The sequence below is a fragment of the Enhydra lutris genome, unplaced genomic scaffold (genome assembly GCF_002288905.1).
Source record: "Enhydra lutris kenyoni isolate GAN:26980312 unplaced genomic scaffold, ASM228890v2 scaffoldscaffold59, whole genome shotgun sequence".
Lineage (NCBI taxonomy): Eukaryota > Metazoa > Chordata > Mammalia > Carnivora > Mustelidae > Enhydra > Enhydra lutris.
This window is the reverse complement of record NW_019154143.1, coordinates 7664423-7672455: the sequence shown is the minus strand read 5'-3', so window position 1 is coordinate 7672455 and position 8033 is coordinate 7664423. Positions and strand designations below refer to the sequence as shown.

At 37.3% G+C, this 8033-nt stretch overlaps 1 pseudogene; it reads right to left on the bottom strand.

Annotated features, from left to right (window-relative positions):
• LOC111158386 overlaps window positions 1-4505 on the bottom strand; it is a 171282-nt pseudogene extending 166777 nt beyond the window's left edge.
• Between the last annotated feature and the right edge of the window lie 3528 nt (window positions 4506-8033).

The following is an 8033-nucleotide window of genomic DNA, read 5'->3' as shown; positions in this document are numbered from 1 at the left end:
ATTTTATTTTTATTTATTTATTTTTAAAGATTTTATTTATTTATTTGACAGACAGAGATCACAAGTAGGCAGAGAAGCAGACAGACAGAGAGGAGGAAGCAGGCCCCCTGCTGAGCAGAGAGCCCGACGTGGGGCTCGATCCCAGGACCCTGAGATCATGACCTGAGCTGAAGGCAGAGGCTTTAACCCACTGAGCCACCCAGGCGCCCCATGGGCTTCTTTATTTTAAAGAGAAATAGTCACATCACGTTTCAGCCACTTTAATTGGGGATTTTCATTTCCATGAGTCCACTATATTGACTTCTTAGTAATACGGACATCCTGTTCCCATCTCGAAACATTCTATTATGGGAAAATACGTGTAAATGTCTCCCCATTCTCATCACTCTGAATTAGGGAGCTATACTGGGATTTTGAGTACGTTTTGCCTACTTTCTGAAAAGCCTATCTCTTCATAGAAGGCAGATTTGTCAGTTTGTCTTATATATCTTCTTTAATTGAATCTATCCTTAGCAGAAGTCCTTCTATTTTCAGTTTCCAGTGATAATGCAAGATCTTCCTCTTAAAAAGTTGTTGAATATTTCAATGAACTTTTAGAAGGATTGCTGCCTTACCCTGATTTTCCCAATGTGCTCATTGTATGTATCTGTATGTAAATGTGTATAATATATACATACACACACACGTATGTGTATATATAGTTTTTCATTTCACAAACATTTCTTGAATATCTATTATGTGCTGATATAAAGAGGGAGAGAACCCCACACATGGAGATTTCCCTTATAAATGTAAATGTCCCTTATGAAAGGATAATTTCTACTCAGTTTTCAGAGCTTCTCCGGTGTCTTGCATTTCTTAAAAATAATCATCTAAGATCATCTGTATGCCAAGAAGGCATATTTTGGGTGATGAATTCTGCTCTCCTTCACCCATTTATACTTTGTTGTATTTACCTAAAGTATAAAACTTACTTTAATTTCAGGAACTTCTTCAGATTTTCAATATTATTTTAACTAAAAATAATATGTATGAACTTGTGTTGTGAAATCTAAAGCAGTACTAAACCTGTCAGTGGTTTTTTCTTAAGAAACTAGCCTGAAAGTATTTTATTAAAAAGTTGTATTTCAAAGGAAAGTATGGAACTGTATTTTTGTCAATTTAGAAACATCATACCTAAAATATACCTAGATGAAAATGTAATGAGTTCCAAATCTTATTTTTACAAGTGATAGAATTAGATGCATGATTTCCAGTAGTCTCTATAGAAAATAATTTAGACTACTCAATAAAGAGTATATTTCATGCATTAAATCAATTCAGCGAGGCTTGAATTGATCAAATAAAGTAGACTTTTAATCACTTTGGGTAGATAATCTATTAAAGATGCTCAGTGCTGAAAAATGCAATTTTTTCCTGCTTCAGTGGCATCATGTTTTTATACATATTTGCCACTTGAATACATCAGATGTGTAGAGTATATTTAATACGGGATTATTTTATTTTATTTTAAAGATTTTATCCATTTATTTGATAAACAGAGATCACAAGTAGGCAGAGAGGCAGGCGGCGGTGGGGGGGAGCAGGGGGATCGGGGGAAGTAGGCTCCTTGCTGAGGAGAGAGCCCAAGGTGGGGCTCGATCCCACAACCCTGGGATCATGACCTGAGCTGAAGGCAGAGGCTTTAACCCACTGAGCCACCCAGGCGCCCCTATAGGATGATTTTAAACAAGATAATACCAATTGCAAGGCATATTCATTTCTATATAAGTCTTCAAAGAATATAAAAAATTTAGCTAACGAAAAGAGAGATTAGTGCTTGTGACTGCTTCCCACCCACCAAAGAGAAAACATGTAACCATGTTTGGTATAGCTGGAGATGTTTGTTTGAATTAAAATCATGTTTCAGGCTGTGGGAGATTAAGCAATGGTTCCAGTGACTAATGAGTTTCTCTCAAGCAACTGCTAAATGTTAGGGCATCACACTTGAATTTAAAAAAAAAAAAAAAAACCTAACAAATCCATTTAAATGGGAACACTAACGAATTAGCTCTTGTGTTAGAAAGAAAAGGCACCCACTACCTCTTCATTGGCCCCAGGATGCCAAACTTTGCTGTTTCCTTTTCAGTTGCCATAGTGAATGACACAGCATGGGTTGCTAAATTTCCATGAAGAAAAAAGGGTTCTTTCTTTTGAAAACAAACATTGAATTCTGAAGAACAATGCTATATACACAATATAGTGTTTTGAAGCTTTCAGAGTTCTGATCATTATGATTTCATGGAGCATGCATGAGAAACTCTTTTGCTAGGGGTTTTTTATGAAACTTTCTGACAGACTTGATATTTTATTTTAAAAACATAGAAATTTCATTCCTAACCATATAACCGCATCAGTGTTGGCCCATTCCCAAAGCCCCTCCTAAATTCAATGATAAAAAATAATAAATTTTAAGTATGATTTAGAAAGTCTGTAGATGCTGGATAGTTGTATAATTTTATTTTATGGATATTCTTTCAGAATCTTTACATGATGCAACTCTAGTTTTTGTTTTGAAATAAGTATATATATATATATGGCCTGATAATATTCCCTTTTATGATTTACTATAACAAAAAGATTTTGGGGTGCCTGGCTGGCTCAGTTGGTAGAGCATATGACTCATGATCTTGGGGTCATGAGTTCAGACCCCAGGTAGGGTGTAGAGCTTACTTAATTAAAAAAAAAAAAAAAAGTATTTACATGAAGTGTTTAAAGTAAGTCCCTCTGTTTAAAACAAAAAATGAAAACAAAAAGACCCAAAAAAGTACTAAGAGATTTTTGCACCAGGTGATATATGGACAACACACCCTGAAAATTCTGTCATGGCAGAGACTTCTAGGTAACTCTTTTCTCCCATAGAACTAGAACCCCCAATTTTAATATGGGTAACAGGCCACTGAGAATAAAGGCTACAGTTCTCAGGCAGCTTCTGAAGAGTGTGGCTACGTAACTAACCTCTGAGGTAAAAGGTAAGAGATATAACTTTGAGAGTGCATTCTTGAAAGGAAAAGTATTCTCTTTTTCCTCCGTTCCTCAAAGAAAAGAGCAGGACCTGGCAACTGAAGTACAATTTGGGACTTGAGGCCAAGGCCTCCAATGTAGATACTCAGAAAGTTGGAAACAACCCCAATCCTAGCTAAGCATAAAACCCTCAGCTGCTGCCATTTACACTTAGCTTTCCTTTTATGTGAGATAGAAAGAAACTTGTTCATGGCTTAACCATTTTTACTTTTATTTTATTTTTTAAAAAGATTTTATTTATTTATTTGAGGGATAGAGAGAGAGAAAGCAGGAGCAGGGGGAGGGGTAGAGGGAGGAGAAGCAGGTTCCCTGAAGAGCAGAGCAGGGAACCTGATGTGGTACTGGATCCCAGGATCCCAGGATCATGAGCTGACCTGAAGGCAGACACCCAGCTGACTGAACCACTCAGGGGCCCCCATTTTTACTTTTAAAAATGTCTTGAGACAAGTGTAGATGCACATACAGTTGTACAAATTAATATAGAGATATAAACCCTTCAGCCATTTTCCTCCAGTGGTGACATAATCACAACCAGGAAATTGCAATTTTATTTTGCGTCTTAATTACAAACTTATTTAATGAATTAATACTTGTTTGGAGCACACATTTGGGTCTCTGTCACAAACTTAAGCCAAATATATGTCCTAGCTGTTATACTTTATGCTACGAATTACTTAGAAAGAAAAACTGGATTAAATATTTTAAAGTCCTTTAAAAATTATAATCGTGCTTGCATAAAATTCAAGAATTATCAGAGATTTTAAAAGCTAGAGTATGACGTTCTCAGACTGACGCAGAGCAGGACCCGGGTGGAGGTGGGAGGGGCTGGTCTCTATTACTGATGGAATTCTGCAGCAAAAGTTGATGATGTGACCTTCATTCCTCAAAAGACGGAGAGTGGCTGTACCTTCAGTGAAGCAGCAGACTAAAACAAAATTAATCAATACAGGAGGGATGGCCAGGACAGGAATGTTTCTGAAGGTATTCACCATCAACTTCCCACCTACCCAGAATCTGGAGGTCATTTTTACTCCCTGGATCCATTGAGAGCCTCCAAGACATAAAAAACGAACATAGAAATTTTGTGATATCCCTCGGACTTCTGGAATAATTAGATGTACACAATACACAAGTATCTTGGACATGAGGAACTAAGCAACCATGAGTAAGAGTAAGCAGAGACAAGAAAAGGGAGGTTATACTCTGCATTAATCTCCAAGGGATGCCTTAACAAATGACCATGAAGTGTCATTTTAAACAACAGAGCTTAAAACAACAGAGATTTATTTTTCCAAGATCAGACATCTGAAGTCAAGGTGTTAGCAGGGTCTCACTCTTCTGAGGCTCTGGAGGAGCCCCTGTTCATTGCCTTTTTCAGCTTCTGGTATCTGTTGGCACGTCTTAGCTGGCAGCTCCGGCATTCCAGGCTCTGCCTCCCTCATCTCGTCCTCTACTGAACTCCTCCGTATGTCTCAACTAAGGACACTTGTCATTGGCTCTAGTGCCCCCTCAAATAATCCAGGGTGATCTCATCTTGAGATCCTCATTTTAATTATTATATCTGCAAAAACCCTTTTTCCAAATAAGGGAACATTGGCAGGTTCTTGGGATTAGAACAAGAGCATATATTTTTGTGGGTCAACCATTCAGCTCACTAACTCTCTAAAGAATTTCACATAATAGAACCAGCAGAGAAGTTATTTTATGTTTATTTAAAATAATTGCATTGTTTAGTAAAAGAGGCACTAATATGACACTCCGGAAAAATAACTACCAGTTTTACAAGACCAAAGTGGAACTTTGGATTATATAGTCGTTGAGATAAAATCCAACCAGTGGGTGGATTATATAGCAAATTAAACACTGCTGGGCTTGTTTGTTATCTGTATTATATATATGAAAAATTACACAGAAATTATATAGTAATAAGGTCAAAAGACATAAAGGATATAAGAAATTTTTTTGTGTGTATACATATATACGTACATACATAAAAATATACATATATGTAATGGAACTTTCTGGAGAGACTGGAGTGTCTGGGAGAGAGAAAATATAACACTGAGAATTTTCAAGAATTATTAAGGTATGTAAATCTTTCTTTTAGGAATCAAAATGAGTCTTAAAAAGAGTAAATAAAAATTAATCCACACCTAGAAATGACAGCGAATCTGCAGCACAAGTAAAATGAGAAGATACCAAGTACAATCACAGACCAATTTTTTTTTTTTTTTAATCTATGAAGGCAAACCATAAATTGAAAACAAACTTCTCGACAGAAACAATGGAAAATAAACTGCACTAGAATAATACTGTTCATACTTAGGATAGGCTTTTTCGGTATTTCTCATTTACTTATTTTTTATCTTTGTTATTTATTTATATTTATTTATTATGTTTTCTAATGTTTATTCTTAAGCTCCTTCCTTTATTAGAACTCAAAGTATAAGATTCCTCAGACTCTCTTCTAGAGTTAACAGATTTGTTTTGGATCCCACAAATCAGATGGGCACATACAGGCCTTATAAGACTTAGAACTTCATGAGGAAGAATCCAAAATAGTGGCATTCCTGAATCTGGCAGCCCATCTTGAATCAACAGTTCCAGGGATGGTTTCCTATTCCCTACACATGGCTAAGGTACCATGATCCTGGAACCAAAAATTGTGATGGCAATTTCCAGATTCCGGCAAAGTAAAATCCCCATGGGGAGTCCAGCTCTGAAGTACTTTGTGGGAGTCCTTTGGAAGGCCCAGCATGGAACTTGCCTCTCAAGGCCTTCTACTAATTTTATAAGTACTCATTTCTGCATATCAAATATTCTTCTGCTTAAAATGGCTGGAGGATTTTGTTATATGAAACTAAATCTTAATTGGTACAATATTTGGTAGCAAATGCAGTTGCAGGTTAATAGACTTTTAAGGATGGGAAATTGATTGCTCCTCTAACATGGTTATTTGAAAAGCAAGAAATATCTCTTTTTCCACTACAGGATGGCATATGCATGGTTCAGGGTGCTCCGTGTTAAAAGCATCACTAAAAGTTTCACCTGTGAACGTATGACTCTGGCAGATGACGTGGTAGCTTCCATTGTGTACTGTAACAGCCACAGCAAATTGGAAGTCTATAAAATGGGCTGTTTCTAATAATACTGAATAACATACAAATGAAAATCATAGAGCCAAGGCCTTAAATTCTTGGCTCAAGTCACAATCAGAGAAACGGGAAATGTCTGTGATCCCTCCAAATTAATTTCTTTCCGGAATTAGCTGGAGGGCTAATACAGACAAAGATCAAACAAAATCTGATCCAGTGCAATGCTATATTGCAAAATACACTAAATCCACAGACTCACTCAAGTCCCTAATGTGAAAGCTGATTGAGAAAAAAAATGATAACCCCCAAAATAGAATTTGATATTTGAATGATTTTATAAGGGCAAGATTTTTAAATGCCTAAACCCAAAAGAGCCTCACAGGGAAGCCAGAACAACCTCTCATTTCCTGAATAGGGGCCTGCTTTATTGGAGAGCTGAAATGATCTCACAGGTCACCTTGGAAGGGGATACCAATTATCTTCATGCTCTACCACTACTATCTAATTTCCTCCAGACCTATATTTAGTATCAGATCCCAGCATGCCACAGAGGCCAATTACAATGTCAAGCCAAGAAAAAGAAAATTTGCATGCCAAAATAAGTGTAAGATGGTGGTAGATTACATTTTTGTTTAAACTATTTTCTGTCCCCTCCCTCTATAGCCAATTAGCACATCCCTACCTATTGACTTACCTGTTGGCCTTGTGGCTTTAATGTGACCAACGGAAAGTGAGCAGAATTGATGTACGCAAACTTCTGAGAAGCTTTGAGGATCCCAAAGTGTAGTCGGCCATCAGGTGTCCTTTCCCCTGCACCCAAACCAATGACGTTTAGAAAGATCCTACGACTCCTTCAGCTTGGGCCCTGAGAAGACAACAACATAAAGCAGACTGTGGCTAACCCACAAAGAAGACATAACATGAGAAATATTGGGGGGGGGGGGGGGGGGGCAGCGGCAAGGTGTGTGTATATGTCCATCCTCCTTCCCATGCTGGAAGGTCAACATGTAATTCACTTAATCACTGCCTTTTTTCTACAGATTATCCTTTTAAATGGAACTTGTTTTAGAAGCTAATAAATTAGAAGCAAATATTACCTTAGTGTAAATAACTTTATCAGTTATTTTCTTCAGAGGACAAGAAATAGGAAACCCTTCAGTATCAAGAGAGAACTTAAAAGAAGAGACAAGATACTAAAGTAGATGCCAGAACAGCAAAGAAAATTGTATTATTGTTTCCAGCCAGAGGGTTTGATGATTATTTTTGAGTGAGAATACACTGCTCAGAACTATTCCAATTCTGCTCAAAGCTACCCTTTGGTGACTGTTAATGAAGAAAGTAAATTTTCTTGTTTTCTTACCAGTGTCCTCTTTTCAGTGCAGTATTGCTAAGATTCTGTGAGCAAACTTTAGAAGACACCCTGATAAATTTGCCTCCACTCATGGCTGACACAAGCATGCATTCTAACACTGCTTTAGCACTGTGAAATGTGTAAACACGGGCACTGGTGCTGCTGCGGTCTTCAATAGCGAACTGATTACTGATGTTGGGTGCCCTGCACTTGTAAGGAACAGCCTGGCAATGAGAGCTTTTGGGGGCAAGAGGTTTGGTGAGGGAGGGCAGATGCTCCTTTCCTGAGTATCTCCAGAATGTAATAGGAGTAGCACTTCCAAAGTAAGGTGGTGAAAACAGAGTGTCTCCACCTTTCTTTTGAAATTTGCTCAAAAACAAGGCGAACAAAATTTAGAAACACCATACAAACTCTACCTGTAATTAAAAAGAAGAGATGTGTTCATTGTCACCAAAATAGATGAAGAGAAATAATGGAATAAAAGTAGATGATTTATCAAAGGGAAGAAAGTTCAAACTCCTATT